Source organism: Trichechus manatus, unplaced genomic scaffold (genome assembly GCF_000243295.1).
Source record: "Trichechus manatus latirostris isolate Lorelei unplaced genomic scaffold, TriManLat1.0 scaffold00133, whole genome shotgun sequence".
In the NCBI taxonomy this organism is placed as follows: Eukaryota; Metazoa; Chordata; class Mammalia; order Sirenia; family Trichechidae; genus Trichechus; species Trichechus manatus.
The window spans coordinates 5,932,028-5,949,287 of record NW_004444069.1 but is presented as its reverse complement, the minus strand read 5'-3'; the positions used below and the strand labels follow the sequence as shown (position 1 = coordinate 5,949,287).

Here is a 17,260-nt window from a genome sequence, read left to right as displayed (position 1 = left end):
GCTGAAAAAAAATAAACCCTCTGCCTTGAATATACGTCCAAGAGGAACAGGCAGATAACAAAGGGAAAAGCAATTCTCAACTTTTATCTGTAAAATGGGGGTATTGCTACCTGCCCTGTGCATTCCATAAGGGTCATTCATGGAAGGATCAAATAAGATAACGGATTAATAAGTCTTATCATAGCATGCAAATCTCAATGACTCATGGCAAGGATACCTGTCATTTTAGATCCATTCGCTGCCACAGTGTGAGGCTTCAAAGATTCATTCATCCAATCACAAAAATAGCTTATTGAGTGCTCATAACCTACTATAGGTTTTTCATTATTTCTAATTTTCACGACGTATGTCAGTTTGTTGTACTGTGTTGTGTGTGTTACTGTGATGCTGGAAGCTATGCCACCAGTATTTCAAATACAAGCAGGGTCACTGTGGTGGACAGGTTTCAGGGAGCTTCCAGTCTAAGAAAGACTAGGAAGAAAGGCCTGGCTATCTACTTCTGAAAAATCAGCCAATGAAAACTCTATGGAACACAGCAGAACATTGTCTGATACAGTGCTGGAAGATGAGTCCCCTAGGTTGGAAGGCACTCGAGCATACCCATGATCTCGAAGATGGCGCATGACTGGGCAATGTTTCCTTCTGTTGTACCTGAGATCACCCTGATCAACGGCAGCTAATAAAAATAAATCTTCACAACAATCCAGTAAAAAAGCACTGTTATCCCAATTTTCAGATGAGAATCTGAAGGCTCAAAGAGGTTAAGTAACTTGTTACAGTCACCTACTTGGTAAAATGTCAAGGCCAAGATTTGAACTTCCATCTGTCTAATTCTAAAGCCCTTGCTTTGGTCACTGACATCAAGCTTCCATTCTGTTCATTTGCAATACTCAGTGCCTTGCACTGTGTTTCTCACTGGAAACACGAAGTCACACACATCTTAAAGAAGCTCCCATATATTAGATGTGTTGCACTTAATTTAAAAATAGCCCACACTTCATCACTGGCTTCCAAATGACAGCAGATGGGCTTTATTATTCTCGTCCCATCACACAATAGGGAAAAAATATTCATGACCTGGTGATCTGGCTCCTGGACTCAGGAACCATAGGAAACAGGAGGGGTAGTCTTGTTCATTCTTTCATTGGGTCTGAACACGAGAAACATTTTTAATGGAATTTTCTGAGGGATGGGTGAGGGGAAACGGTGGTGTTTTGGTGTTTTTTCCCCTAGAAGAAATGTCTCATGAAGCAGATTATTTGAGACGGAGATCCTGGGTCTATTAACTTCCTTCTCAGACATACCAGGCCAACAGTAAAGGGGAAAATGCATGCATTAAGCACCACCAGTGTGCTTGACTTACGCTCCTTCACTTAAGACTGCTTAAGGACCACTCGAGATGAAAGTGGAGGCCACTTGACTCCGTTACCAGTTGCCGTCGAGTCGATTCTGACTCATGGTGACCCCATGTGTGCAGAGTAGAACTGCTTCACAGGGTTTTCAAGGTTGTGACCTTTTAGAAGCAGATCACCAGGCCTATCTTCCAAGCACCTCTGGGTGGGTTTGAACAGCCAACCTTTCAGCTAGTAGTATAGAGCTTAATCATTTGCACGAAGGCTGCAAAAGCAGGTGTCAAGGGCAGTAGATGAAGCTGGTGCCAACACCCCTGTGGTCCTGTCCCTAAAATCTTTGGGGCATCCATAGAGCTGCCTCAGATTTCCAAACTGCATTAAGGAGCATCTGGATGTAGAGAGTAGAAAAGTCACCATGATGAATTCTGGACTTGAAATTAACCATTGTTATTGTTGTTGTTGGCGAAGTGGTTAAGAGCTTGGCTGCTAACCAAAAGGTCAGCAGTTCAAATCCACTGGCTGCTCTTTGGAAACCCTATGGGGCAGTTCTACTTTGTCCTATAGGGTCGCTATGAGTCGGAATCAACTCGACAGCAATGGGTTTGGTTCGTTTGGGGTTTTTTTTTTGGTTTTATTGTTGTTGTTAGGTGCCCTAGAGTTGGTTCCGACTCAGAGCAACCCTGCGTACGACAGAATGAAACGTTGCCCAGTCTTGCGTCATCCTCACAATCGTTGCTCTGTTTGAGCCCCTTGTTGCAGCCACTGTGTCAATCCATCGCATTGAGGGTCTTCCTCTTTTTCGCTGACCCTCTACTCTACCAAGCATGATGTCCTTCTCCAGGGACTGGTTCCTCCTGATAAAGTAAGTCTTTACCCCCCATTTCCACACTGCAGAGACTGCAGTACTGCAGGCAGCCAGGAAGCCAGGGTTCTGGAGAAACAGGATTCCCTGCAGCTCATCACAGCCCCTCTTTATCTGCGCAGGGAGGTCAGCTTCTCCAAGTCATGGGTTCTTTTCCTTTCCCCCGGGAGGCTCATACCCAAGTCAAGCCAGACAGCCAAGTAAGTGGTGCCTTTCTGCAAAGAAGGGTTATCAGTTCACCTTCTAGAAATATCTACCTTTGTGACAGACAAATCTATCTTTGTGCTTAACCCAAATCCCATTAGCCAAGTATGAAGCATTTCTCCTTGTTGAAACACAATGAATCTTCAGGGTGTTAGCATTAAAATAATGGTAATAATTTATTGAAAATTTATAAAAGCTAATAAAAAAAGAGGTTATGCAACTGTAAAGCTAATATTTACTGAAAATTAACTATGTGCTAGGTGACATTATTGTCGAATTTACCTCATCAAATCCTTAAGAAAACCCTAGGAATAGGTCCTATTAGCTTCATTTTATAGGCAAGGACACTGAGAATCAGAGAAGTTAAGCACCCTACTCAACGTTACACAGCTGGGGAGTGGGGAAGCTAGGGTTGGAATCTGAATCCATCCAACTCCAGAGTCCAATCATATAACTGTTGCATAGAACTGCAGCAAACTTTATGCTATACATACAGCTAGCAATCAGAAAGAAAGATACTTAACCTCACTAGCAATAAAAGAAACAAATTTAAGATATTACCATTTGGGCCTATTAGTAAAACATTTCTTTCAATATGATTCAATGCTGGCAAGAGTGTCATAAAACCATTATATATCACTAGGTGTCCAAATGACAGCAGATGGTAAACTGGTCCAGTCTTTCTGGAACACCAGTTAGCTTCAAGAGCCATCAAAATGTTCAATGACTGATGCAGTAATTCCTGAGCACAGGAAGAGCCATATGCCTCAAATATCAATTACAGTGTTTTAAGAGTTGTGTGTGTGTAAGCAACATAAACGTCCCACAGTGGAGGAAGCTTGAGAAAATGATGGTACCCCTATTTTAGGACACTTATACTACTGCCAAGGAGCCCTGGTGGTGCAATGGTTAAGTGCTGGACTGCTAACCAAAAGGTCGGCAGTTCGAATCCCCCAGCCGCTCCTTGGAAACCCTCTGGGGCAGTCCTACTCTGTCCTACAGGGTCACTATGAGTCAGTTCTTTTTTTGTTGTTGTTGTTTTTTTAATACTACTGCCACTGTGGTCCCTGAGTGGTGCAAACAGGTTGCATTTGACTACCAACCTAAAGGTTGGAGGTTTGAACCCACCCAGGGTGCCATGGAAGAAAGACCTGGCAAGTTGCTTTCCTAAAGATTACAGCTAAGAAAACCCTATGGAGCAGTTCTACCCTGTAGCACATGGGGTCACCATGAGTTGGATCCCGATGGCAATGGGCTTGATTTTATACTGCCACTGAAAAGTATGACTAGGTTATGAAGCAACATGGAAAAATGCTAATGAATCAACGTTAAGTGAAAAAAGCAAACCACAAGCATGCATGCTACTAATTACAACTATATTAAAAATGCCTGTAAAAAAGAGAAAGCGTACCCAAATGGGCAGCGGCTGTGTTGGTATAGTGGGATAATAACAAGCCACTTACGGGGCGCCTAGTCTATACCAGCTCCTTTGCAGGCACTGTGTGTACTGCTTTGTGCCTGGCCCCTTACACTTGGTCATACATGAACTCCCAAAGACTAATGGGGTAGGGATTGTTATTCTGATACCACAGGTGGGGACTCAGGCCCAGAAGGGCTAAGGGATGTGCCCAAGGTCACCCCGCAGATAAAAAGTGGTTGAGATTAAAACCCAGTCTGGGCTGGCTCCAAAGACGGTGCTTTTCCACCATGTGGCAATCCCCCCATCACCACCTGCGCTTCACCCCACCCTGCCCCGTTCCACCCTGCCCTACACAAACAGACTTTTCAATTCACAGGGCGATGATCTTGCTTCCCTATTGATAAGAAAGCGCCTCTCCCAGATTTCACAACCAAAGCAAAGCAATGCCCTCACTGCCAGAATGAGGCAGGAGAGGAGAGGCCTGGAGCAACCTCCCCCACCAGCGCCTCCGCAGTCGAGGGCTCAGAGATAGACTCCTAGAGGTTTCCACGACTGGAGGGTTCCCAAAAGCCCTCTCACCACCACTAGCCCCATCCCAGGGAAGCGTCCGAGTTCAGCGAGACAATTATGGCCATGGCCCCACCAGCAAATGAAGTCCTGCCCCTACCTCTCCTAGGGGCTCAGAGGAAATGTGAGGGGCTGTGAGGCCTCAGACAGAGGCTGGGGAGGAGTCCTGAAAGAGGAAGGGGTCGGGGAGAGGCAGGGCAGGGTCAGGAAGAGAAAGGGAAGAGGAGGAGGAGCCTGGGCAGTTCTCTGAGAGGAAGAAGAACTTACCCTGCAGGTCGCTCCTTCAGCTCTGGATCCCAGAGGGGAGATGTGGGGGAGCTGTAATGATTGCAGCTGATGGCCCACAAAGCAGGGGAAACAGGAGGTTAAGTACCCAACTCACGTGGCTGCCTCAGTTTCCCAAACTGCAGTAAGGAGCATCTGGATGTAGAGAGTGGAACAGTCACCCCGATGCAATGCTGCACAAGGGACACTGGGACAGCAGAGACCCCTGGGGACTCTGAAATCCTTCTCTCAGGTCCCCAGGGGAAAGTGGCAGAACAAGCCCTGATGAAGGGCGAGCTTGACTTCCCTGCAAAGACATCGGGGCCCAGCACTTTCCCATAAAATAAGGAAAGAAGCATATTCCTGTCCATTTGCTGTGGGTTGAATGGTGCCTCCTCCCAAGGATATGTCCACGCCCTAACCCCCAGAACCTGTGAACGGGACCTCTGGCAACAGGGTCTTGGTAGAGCCATTAAGTTAAGGATCTCCAAAGGAGATCATCCTGGATTATCCGAGTGGGCCCTAAATCCAATGACCAGTGTCCTTAGAAGAGACAGAAGACACAGAAGAGACGGCCAGATGAAGATGCTGCCATGAGTCCAGGAACGCCTGGAGCCACCAGAAGCTGGAAGAGACAAGGAAGGACCCTTCCATCCTCGTAGAGCCTGCGGAGGGAGCATGGCCCTGCCGACATCTTGATTTTGGACTTCTGCCTTCCAGAACCATAAGAGAATACGTCTCTGTTGTTGCAACTCACCTAGTTTGTGGCACTTTGTCACAGCAGCCCCAGGAAACAGATACGCCCCCCTTCCAGGACACAAAATCCCAACAGGGCAGCTCAGCTCCTCCCTTTCTGCGGAACCTCCTTCTATTCACCCCCACCCCAGCTGTCACTCTGCTAGCGTCTTTCCTAAGTGGAAGCAATCCCCTCAATGTGAGAAGCTAACGGAAATACCACTTTAGAAACTCCACACCCATCCCTCCCTCACCTCTGCTCACCAAGGAGGCAGCCTTGGGAAGCACCGCTGGCAGGTCCAGCCCCGAGCCCTGTCCTAGGCACCTGGGCAGGGAGGTGGCTCACCTGCTCACCCAGCAGTACAGGCGGAAGGAGAACTTTCACTGCAGCTAACCCTGGGCACCGGGGACTCTGCGGGCCCAGGGAGCAGAGGGCAGGTCCTACTTGAGTGTAACACCCAGAAAGTTAAAGTGTTTGGCTGCAAAGAAAGAAAGGATGAGGAGGGAGGTTCCCGGCGGGGGGGGGGGGGGGGGTTTCCACCTTGAAACTGGCAGCATTTCTGATATGATAACGGGGGATTTCCGTTAACCAAATGAAATAAAATTCCGTTTTAGTGTTAACTGCAGGGACAGAGGTGGAGTTTTGCAACCTTTGTCACTTACGAAACACTGTTGCACAAGTGGATGGCTTTAACAAATAGGAATATATTTTCTCACAGTCTAGGAGGCTAGAACTCCAAATTCAGAGCACTGGCTCTAGGGGAAGACTTTCTCTCTCTGTTGACTCTAGAGGAAGGACCTTGTCTTTCAGTTTCTGCTTCCTGGTTCCTTGGAGATCTCCATATGTCTTGGCATCTATTTTACCCCATGTCTCCTCTGCTCGCTTGTTTAATCTCTTTTATATCTCAAAAGAGATTAACTCAAGACACATCCTACAGTAATCCTGCCTCATTAACATAACAAAGACCACACACTTCCAAATGGGATTATAACCACAGGCATAAACCCATTGCTGTTGAGTCGGTTCTGACTCATAGCGACCCTACAGACAGAGTAGAACTGCCCTGCAGGGTTTCTAAGGAGCGGCTGGTGGATTCCAACTGCTGACCTTTTGGTTTGCAGCCAAGCTCTTAAGCACTGGGCCACCAGGGCTCCAAACCACAGGCAAAGAGGTTAGGATTTACAACACATATTTTGGGGGGACATAATTCAGCCTGTAACAGCTATCATTAGCGCAATGATGACAGTGTCTCCCTCCACTCCCAAACAAGCCAGACTCCGGCCATTCTGCGGTCAGTTGACAATCACCACCCTCCATGGGATCCATCTGACCAGGCACTGCCCAGCGACCCTCCTCCAGCACTTCCCTTCTGAATCTTTCCCTCCAACAGCTTTGCTGGGAAACATGTTGGTCACTGGGGGAGTGGCTGAAGCATCCCTCCTGGCTGAAAGAGTTTTTCTAAGGTCCCACGCTAAGAAAACATGTGGTAGGGCCCCAAACCTCACCACCAGACCCACAGAGGCAGCTGGCCTCAAGGTAGGGAACTGCTGTCTAAACAAAAAGGGTTTTGAAAAACAGCCCAGCCAAAGGGGAATTGCTTCATAAGTTGCACATTCACTTCTCCCTCTAACTCTGCAATTGAAGAAAAATGCGGGGAAGCAGGAACTGGCCCCTCCCATCCCCAAGCTCACCCTCTACACCCCACCGCTGTGAACTCCCTCTACATAACAGTAAGGGGTCCCTGGAGGCTGGTCTCTGAAGATTTGTGATTTGTCTGTGTTCTATGCACACTCTCTGTCGCGGGCACCCTCCCTGTCTGCCTGCCTTGTTCTCAGCCCAGCCCCTGGCCTCCAAGTGGGAGCTCAGTGAATACTTTCTAAATGTAGGAAAGCAACAGAAAGGGCTGGAACCCACAGCATAAGGCAAAGAGGTGCACTAGGAGCCTTTGCTGGGCATGGGATGGAGGCTGCAGAAACACAACTTGTCCTGCTCAAGGGGAAATCAATATGGCCAGGGGCGCCTCTGGAACACCTGCCGTAATTCCCGAAATATCTACGTTCTCAGCGTGGCCAGCACTCTATAGACATGAGCAGAGGGCATGGGAAGAGAGGGACTCAGAAGGAGGTAAACTGGATTACCGCTGGCGTCTGAAAGAGCTGGGATTCAAATCCTGGATCGGCTACTCAGACATTGCATGCGTCTGGCTAGTGACAACTTCTCTGAGCCTTAGGTTCCTCAACTCTAAAATAGCGACATATCACTTAGCTCCTCCCGCTGCGTAACCGAAACCAAGTATGTAAAATCGATCCATTATTTGAGAAGAAAGTCTCTATGGTCCCATTTAATTGACAAGAACACCAAGGCACCTCAGGTGTCCAGGAACTGGACGCCAGCAGCAGGATTAGCCTGGGTTTCAAAGTCTCTTGGGAGCAGTGACCCTTCCCTTAGAGGAATCCTGAACGACTGTGCACAACACAACACGTCAGAGTGTGCAGCCCAGCAGGACCCCGGGTGAAGAAGCCCTGCTTTACAGAGTCCGGAGGAATCCAAGACCTGCAGCTCCCTCCTTCCAAGGAGCAGGTGAACGAGATGCACGCCGCTCAATCGACTGAGGGCCCAAGCGCTCCAACCGAAAACGGGGCACCCAAGGGTGCCGCGCGAGGACCGAGCACGCAGGACGCCCCTTCCCCTCAGGGACGCGCCTTTCGGGGCCTCGCTGCAGTTCTTTCCTGACTCTGTGGACCTTCATCTCCCCGCCCGGGCGGAGCGCAGCGCAGCGCTCTCACCCTGGCCCCCACCCAACGTTATCCCTGTTCCCCTCTCCTCGATTTCAAAGAAGGCGGCGGGGAAGAGGAAGCTTAAATAAAAACAGGAAATTCGATTTAAAAGAAAAGAAAGCTTCATTCAGGTTGAATTAGAGACAAGAATATTAAAAAAAAAAAAAAAAAAAAAAAGTCCGGAAATGCAAAGCTGGAGGCGGTTTTGCCGCCTTAACCCAGGCTCAGCCGCAGATCCGGGGCTGGTGTCGCCTGGGCCGCTGAAGTGAACACGCGGTGACAGCGCCGCCCCCGAGGGACGCCCAGGCGGGGACAGAGAAGGGGCCAGGGCTGCAAGCCGCGCGCCGGCTGGGATGCCCGGGAATCTCGACCCCGGCCACCTTGCAGCCGGGCACGGGGAGGGCGCGCAGGGCCGGGCGCAGGGGAGCTGTGCGCGCCCGTTCCACCTTCCTCCCCCACTACACCCAGGCCTCGGCGGGAGAACCGGAGCGGCCCCGCTGCAGGGAACGCAGCCCGGACCCCGCGCCCCGCCAGGGCCTCACGGTCCCGCCCGCCAGGGCTCGGGGTAGGCGCGCTGGTCCAGGGCGCACGCGGCTCCGAGCTTTCCTGGCCTGGGCGGGCTCACCGGGAGCTGCACCGCAGGCGGGCTCCCAGTCGGGCCGGGGTGGCCCCTAGTCCCAGGTTGGCCCCTCGCCCGGAGGCACGGAGGGCGCACGAGGAGCGGCCCGTGGTCCCGAGCACAGTCCCAGCCCCAGTCCCGGCGCCCCGGCCCAGGGCGCATCCTTCGTCGGGGTCGCTAGTAGCACGGAGGGCGCACAGGGCTCTGCGCGCCGCCAGCCACTGGGCTCGGGGACACGCCCGCGAGCCAGATCCCCGAATCCCGCAGCCCAGATCCCCCTTCCCCACCTCCCCAGACGCAGCCAAAGGCGAGCGCTTACCGGTCCCGGCGCGCTGTCGGGGTTGCGGCTTGGCCCGCTGCCGCTTGGAGCCAGGGTGCTGGGCGTCAGTGAGCCTCGAGGGAGGGGGGCGGGGCTGGCAAGGGCGCCCCGCCTGCTGACAGCCGCACACCCCACTTCCCACTTTGTTTCCTTTTTACTAGCAACAGGAAAAACAACAGCTCCTCTTGCAGCCTCGCCCGCCGCCCGCCCCCCGCCCCCTCTGTGGCTGCAGCAGTATCTAGCAGGTGTCTGTCTGTCGGGAAGCTGCACCTTGCCCTTCTTCAAAACAAGTTTTCTTTTTATACCAAGGAAAACAACCAAATAAAGGTCCTACGAGCCCATAAAAGCCCCGCCTTCCATATTCGCACGCCAAAGACTTTCTCCAGTGGCCAAGAAAGGTAGGGGGCCGAGGGGAGGATAGCGGGGGATTACAGTACCTGGAGCTCAAGGCACCTGAGGGAGCGAGGTTTCCTGGCGTGAAGGAAGTGAAGGTGGGTCGCGAACATGCGGGTCACACAATGGCCGCTCAGATGACAATAGTGGCTTCAAACATTTCTGGGATGAGGTAGGGGTAGGAAATGAGCCAGTGAATTGCTTAGTCAAACAACTGCTTAGTCATCTACCCTACTCAACCTGGCCTGGGAGGTAAAGCAGTTATTATTGTCCCCCTGGACAGATGAGAAAACTGAGGCTTGTGAGGTGCTTGGGCCCAGCACTGGCTTCACAGGTTGCTGCAAGGAGAAGGGTAGAGGTTGTTCCATTTCTAGCCAGGAAAGGGGAGAGGGTTTGAGCAAGACTAAGCCAGGTGCTAAATGGTCCCAGTTTTCTATGATCCTGGCGGCAGGTTGTGGACTCTCAACTGAATGCCTGTGATCCCTACCACAGGTCTTTTTTGGGAAAAATGTTGGGTTTGTCCCAGGAATGAATACTAACATCTTTCCCAACAGAGCATCTGAGACTCGCAGCCTCACTCCTAGCCCAGGTTCAGAATGGCTGAGCCTCGGCAGAGCTCTCCAGCCACCTCCAAGGAGATCTTGCCCAAAACCTGAAGAGAAGTAGACATTTCATAGAGAAAATCTAATGGCAGAGTGAGCACGCTTTCCTAACACCCGTCCCTAAACTTGTTCTCTCTGGGTCACAATTTGCTCACTACTCCGTCCTTTCCAGACCTCTGGTTGCACAGTGGTTAGAACTCTTCCTTGAATATACACAGTAAAACCTGTGAAAGCCAGAAACTGTATAAAGCAGAAACCCAGCAGAGAAGGAAAACTCAAATATTTTCCATTAACAGAGAGCGACAGAAAAGTGGTAGGACTGCATCCTGTCAAAGGCAGAAACCTTGCAAGATCTGGAAAAACAAGGCAGCCCCGTCGAGTCCTGGCTCTCCCAGTTTTCACTGTATTTTTATTGTGGTAAAAATATACACACCAAAACGTTTGCCAATACAACAGCTTCCACATGACATTAATTATATTTTTCATGATGTGCCACTATTCTTGCTATCCTTTTCCGAAATATTTCACCACCATTAATACATAGGTTAGTCCTCCACTTCTGACGTATTCAAGTTATGACAATGCTCTGCTGCTATTTATAAAGTTGTCACCGGCCAATTTTTTCGGAAGTAGGTCCTTCTTCCTAGTCTGTCTTAGTCTGGAAGCCAGAACACTTAATTGTGCTCATGCAGAATCGGTACATAGACCAAAAGGCAGTCGTTTGAACAGAACAAGGGGATACTGCGTGGTTTAAAATCAGGAAAGGTATGTGTCAGGGTTGTATCCTTTCACCATATTATTCAATCTGTATGCTGAGCAAATAATCTGAGAAGCTGGACTATACGAAGAAACACACGGCATCAGGATTGGAGGAAGATTCATTAACAACCTGCGATATGCAGATGACACAACCTTGCTTGCTGAAAGCGAAGAGGACTTGAAGTACTTACTGATGAAGATCAAAAACTACAGCCTTCAGTATGGATTACCATAAAGAAAACAATAATCGTTACAACTGGACCAATAAGCAACATCATAATAAACAGAGAAAAGACTGAAGTTGTCAAGGACTTCATTTTACTTGGATCCACAATCAACACCCATGGAAGCAGCAAAGAAATCAAACAACACATTGCATTAGGCAAATCTGCTGCAAAAAACCTCTTTAAAGTGTTAAAAAGCAAAGACGTCACTTTGAGGACTAAGGTGTGCCTGACCCAAGCCATGGTATTTTCAATCACCTCATATGCATGCGAAAGCTGGGCAATGAATAAGGAAGACCAAAGAAGAGTCGATGCCTTTGAATTGTGGTGGTGGCGAAGAATATTGAATATACCATGGACTGCCAGAAAAATTAACATATCTGTCTTGGAAGAAGTACAGCCAGAATGTTCCTTAGAAGCAAGGATGGCAAAACTATCTCGTGTATTTTGGACATATTATCAGGAGGGACCAGTCCCTGGAGAAGGACATCAGGTTTGGTAGAGGGTGAGCGAAAAAGAGACCCTCAACGAAATGGACTGACACAGTGGCTGCAACAATGGACTCAAACATAGCAACAATTGTGAGGATGGTGCAGGACTGGGCAGTGTTTGTTCTATCGTACATAGGGTCGCCATGAGTCGGAACCCACTCGATGGTACCTAACAACAACATCAGCAGCGCTTACAACCATCCTTTTTTCTATGATCTGTGTATGTTTAATGTATGTATGTATTGGAGCCCTGGTGGCGCAGTGGTTAAGAGCTTGGCTGCTAATCAAAAGTTGGCAGTTGGAATCCACCAGCCGCTCCTTGGAAACCCTCTGTGGCAGTTCTAATCTGTCCTATAGGGTCACTACGAGTCGGAATCGACGACAACGGGTTTTTATGTATGTATTAAATTGTATCTGTAAGTTTATATGTAATGTTTCCAACCCCCAAAGACAAATAAAGATTGGATTTATAAAGATAGTGATAATAAAAGACAATAATAATGAAAACTAAAATAAAAAAAAGGTATTCGACTTACGGCAAAATCAAACCTTGGAACAGCAACCCACGTAAATTGGGGACTACCTGCAAACTCAATACCCCTCAAACAAAAACTCCCACTTTCCCTCTCCCTCCCACCCCTGGTAACCATTAAGAATCTTTGGTTTCTATTTATTTGTTTATTTTGTATAAGTGAGATCATATAGTATCTGTCCATTTGTAACTGACTTATTTCACTCAGATGTGTCCAAGGTTCATCCATGTTGTGGCATGCACCAGGATTTCATTTCTGTTTAAAGCTTGGTAATATTCCATTGTATGTATGGGCCACATTTTCTTTATCTCAGCTGTGCTTTCTAATATGCAAGATGCTTCCAGGGAGAATGGAGGTGCATTAAATGCTGTGATGTGCTTCGTACGTTGTTATCCCTGATTCCTACAACAGCCCAGCAAGGTAAATGTTACCATCCCCACTTTACAGATGAGAAAACTGAGGCTCAGGAAGGTTGAGTCATTCTCTCAGGGCCACACAGTCAGGAAGTGTCTGTCTGATTCCAGATTCTAACTCCTTTTACCATGCCACCCTGCTTCTCCTTATGCTCCCTGTCCCAAGAAATACTTTCTTGAAAACCTGATTCGCTTTTTTGGTGAGACCGTAACTGTAGCACTATCAGTTTGCCTCTTTTTATTGGGTGCCAGGAAGCTTAAACTAAATTTAACCTTCAAGTATAGTCATCCTTCTCCCTCAAGTTCCTGGTAGAATTGCCTTCTGCCTTCCTCTCTATGGTTTCTGCTCTTTCTTTCTCACTTGATTTTTAACTTTTGTCTGTTTATTTGGAAGGAAGCTGCCTACAGTTCCCTTTGAATTGTAAACAAAATGAACCAGTTGAGGTGGAGAGTTCACAACAGTCATGGAAGGAAAATGGCACCTGAGCTGTAAGAAAGGCGACGCTCAATACTCACGTGAACTCCAGGGCCTCGACTTCCTGCTCTCGAAATTTGTCCCGATTGAGAAATACTTCGGCCCACCTTTGTGGAAGGGAAAGGAGGGCTGTCCTCAAACGGCAGACCGATTGGTGGAGAGCAGGCTTGGATGGACAGAGCACAGAGGGCAGGCCAGTCAGAGAGCACACACAGGCCTCCAGTTCTACTTCCTTCTGTCTGTGCAGCTATCTCCTGCCAGAACTTCCCCCTCCGAAACCTCTGCAGCTTCTCCCGGATGCAGAAAGCATCTTTGCTCAGTTGAACCTTGCACAGCTTTACCACTGACACCCACACATGCTCACAAGCAGGGTTATCTCAGGACAGCGGGAACCAAGCAGAGCACCCATCTAGGTAGAAGGGCACTCTGCTGTGGTCCTTCCCTTCCAGGCAGGACAGATATGACCCAGCTGAAGCCCTTCCCTTTGGCTTCAGCCAGGAAAAGTGTGGTGAGGGGTAGCAGTTAAGAGCGCCATCCCTGGAGCCAAATTGCCCAGCACTGTCACTATGGAGCTGTGTGACCTTAGGCAAGTGACTTAACCTCTCTCTGCCTCCTTTCCTCATCCGTAAAATGGACATGCTCATCAGAGCTCTCAAGTTTGAGAACCGTTGTTAGGAATAAATGAGCAAATACATGTAAAATGCTTATAACGGTCTCCTGATGCTCCTTTTCCACCCTGACACAGAGTTTACCCCAGAAAATGGTAGTTAATATTAGTCTAGAACGAGGTCTTTGTGCTTTGTGGGAACAGATGTTTCTGCTGTAGAACAGTGTTTTTCAACAGCAGGCTGTGACATTAGTGTGCTGGAAATCAATTCGGTGGGTCAAGTTTAAAAAATGGAACAGGATAGAAAATATCAGAGTGCATTCCATGTAGTCAAGGCGGGCATTCCTTCCTAAGGCTTTTGGTCTAGTTACAGAGATGTGTGTGGGGGTGAGTGTGTACTGCATTTCTCACTGCAGGTCTCAGTCAACACAATTGGAAAGCCACTGCCCTAGTTGACATAATGGTGATGGCAATAAGAGGGCAGAAGGGCCAGGTTAGATCATTAGCCAAGGTCACATGGCTGGACAGTGTTTGAGTCCAGATGTGAACCCTAGAAAGTCTGACTTGTAAGAACTCAGAGGGCTGATGAGAGGGGACAGGTGGGAGTACCCAAGGACAAAGGAGCCGGGGTCCTGGGCCTTGCAGCCCCCTCCTCCGTCTGCTGGGAAATGGAATGACTCGGAGGTGGAGGGTCTGTGGGATTCATGGGAAGAGGGAACAATGCTCCAGCACTTGATCCCATGCCAGAGCTAGACCAAAGATTCCAGAATGACCCAGACAGGCTGCAGGACAGCTCAGAGGCAGCCCAGGTGAACCATGGCTGGGTCCAACGGAATGGAGGCTCCAAACTGAAATCCAGTTCTCTTTTTTGTAAGATACGCACACGCTCAAAACTCAGGCTATTAGTTACCAGCTGCTGTCAAATTGACTCTGACCCATGGCGACCCTGGGTGTGTCAGAGTCGAACTGTGCTCCATGGGGTTTTCAATGGCTGATTTTTCGGAAGTGGATCACCAGGGCTTTCTTCTGAGTTTCCTCTGGGTAGACTCGAACTTCCAACCTTTTGGTTATCTTTTGAGCACATTAACTGTTTGCACCACCCAGGGACCTCATACTCAGGCTGCTTGGGTTCGAATTTCAGCCCCATCACCTAGGAGCTGTGTGACCTCGGTGAGTCACTCCAGCCTCAGTTTCCTGACCTGACACAGGAGAGTAATAGACGTTCCCCCTGCCCCAGGGCTGCTGGAAGCAATAGTCCTGCTCCTGGTGCAAAGTAGATGCTCAAGAAACAGCAGCTGGCTTTTTAAAAATCCTCTAAGGCTTTTCTTGTCCAAGGCATGTGGGGAACATGGAAGGGGGTAGTGAGGGAAATGGGGAGCAGCAGGGTTTGGGGTTAGGAGGTTGGAGTTAACCTCATGCCTGCCATACACTGGGGGTGACCCAGGGCTTGGCAACACTGATTCATTCCCCAAGTATGTAACCTGCACAGTCAGCGTGACAGTTACAGTGCTAGGCTGGTGGGGGTAGCACTGTACAAGCCAAAGCCCCGCCCTACCCCTCCTGGAGCTTATACTCTAGTGAGGAAGAGCAACTCTGAACAATAAAAATAAGATACAATATCATAAAGTAGTCAGCGATGCAAAGAAATATAAGGCAAGTTAGGAGGGGAAAGGTGAGAAGGGGGGATGGAGTCAGGGGAGATTTGGAGGGGAGAGGTAGGGAGTGAGGACGGAGTCAATGAAGGCCTCCCTGAGGTCAGGACATTTGGGCAGAACAACAAGCTGAATGAGGTGAGGGAGGAGTCAAGCAGGTACCTGAGGGAAGAGCATTTTAGGCAGAGGGAACAGCCAGTGCTAAGGTTCTGAGCAGTACCATGTTGGAGCACCAGCAAGGAGGCCAGGGGAGCTGAGGGTGGGGTGAGATGGATAAAAGGGTGATGAGAAGCAGAGGACAGGTTCGGAACTGAGCTGAGGTATGGCGGGCTGTGATTTACATATTAAAAAAGTCTATTACGCATCTATTTCCTTGTTATATCAGCTGAAATGGCCTAGATGCAAGAACACCCCAGTAGCAACAAGCACACCTAGTGCCCAGATCTTGGCTTCTAATACCTTTCTCCTCAATAAAAAGATCCAGGGCTCCTTGGAGGAATGGCTGGTTCTAGGACTGGGGTAGGAAGTACACAAGATTAACCTGGACAAGGATGGGAAGGCAGGAAAGGACAAGAGAGCTGGTAATAGGGAACCCAAGGTTGAGAAAGGAAGAGTGTTGACATATTGTGGGGTTGGCAACCAATTTCACAAAACAGTATGTGTACTAATTGTTTAATGAGAAGCTAGTTTGTTCTGTAAACCTTCATCTAAAGTACAATTAAAAAAAAAAAAAAAAAAGATGAGCCTGGAGCATTGTATAGTGCCAGAAAGTAAGGAAGGACTCAAAATAACAAAACCAAACAACAATATAAAACACAGTAATGGGGAGTATGTCAAAGGGACATGCAGGAACCAACTGAAAGGGCTCCAAAGACCAAAGCTGGAACAATTTGAGCAACAAAACAAAGTATCCCTAGCTTTTAACAATGGATTATCTAACAGAATTACAAAAGCACAAAAAGCAAAAGACAAAATAAATAAATAGGACTTAAAAAAAATTAAAAACTTTTGTTCATCAAAAGACTTTACCAAAAAAGTGAAAAGACAAGCCACAGACTTGGAGAATATCTTTGGAAACCATACACTGGATGAGAATCTAGCAACCAAAAGACATATAAAACTTCAACAATTGAACAACAAAAAAGACAACCCAGTCATAAAATGGGAAAAGATCTTGAACAGACATTTCACTAAAGAGGACATTCAAATGGCCAGCAAATCCATGAAAAGATGCTCAACATGATTAGCCATCAGAGAGACGTAAGTCAAAACCACAATGTGATACCGTTTCACCCCAACTAGGATGGCTAGGAGACCTGGTAGTGCAGTAGTTAAGAGCTTGGCTTCTAACCAAAAGGTCGGCAGTTCAAATCCACCAACTGCTCCTTGGAAACCGTATGGGACAGTTCTACTCTGTCCTATAGGGTTGCTCTTAGTTGGAATTGACTTGACAAAAACAGGTTTGGTTTTTTTCTTTCTTTCCTTCTTTTTTGAAGGAGGCTAAGATTTAAAAAAAAAGAAAATAACAAATGTTGGTGAGGATGTGGGGGCAGCTGTAACCCTTATCCATTGCTGGTGAGAATACAAAATGGCAGAGCCCTTGTGGAAAACAGCATGGCAGTTCCTCAAAACACTAAAAATAGAACTACCGTATGGCCAAGTTTCAGAGTCTCTTCTGGCATCCATTTCGGTCTTTTCTTTCTTTCCTGTCTTTTTAATGACCTTCTGCTTTCTTCATGTATAATGTCCTTGATGTCATCCCATAACTCATCCGGTCTTCAGTCATTAGTGTTCAATGCGTCAAATCTATTCTTGAGATGGTTTCCAAATTCAGGTGGGATACACTCAAGGTCATATTTTGGCTCTTGTGGACTTGTTTTAATTTTCTTCAGCTTCAACTTGAACTTGCATATGAGCAACTGATGGTCTGTTCCACAGTCGGCCTCTAGCCTTGTTCTGACTGATGATATTGAGCTTTTCCATCTTCTCTT

General features: G+C 48.2%; 1 protein-coding gene across 12 annotated transcripts in view; it reads right to left on the bottom strand.

Moving 5' to 3' along the window:
* PIK3CD (phosphatidylinositol-4,5-bisphosphate 3-kinase catalytic subunit delta) overlaps window positions 1-13,366 on the bottom strand; it is a 72,411-nt gene extending 59,045 nt beyond the window's left edge. For 5 of the 12 annotated variants that reach the window (XM_023739393.1, XM_023739385.1, XM_004385140.2 and 2 more), the window contains exon 1: window positions 9,121-9,202. The gene's annotated coding sequence lies outside the window, so the exon portion shown is untranslated. The other 7 variants (XM_023739386.1, XM_023739394.1, XM_023739387.1 and 4 more) reach the window with 6 other exon arrangements.
* Window positions 13,367-17,260: the final 3,894 nt, after the last annotated feature.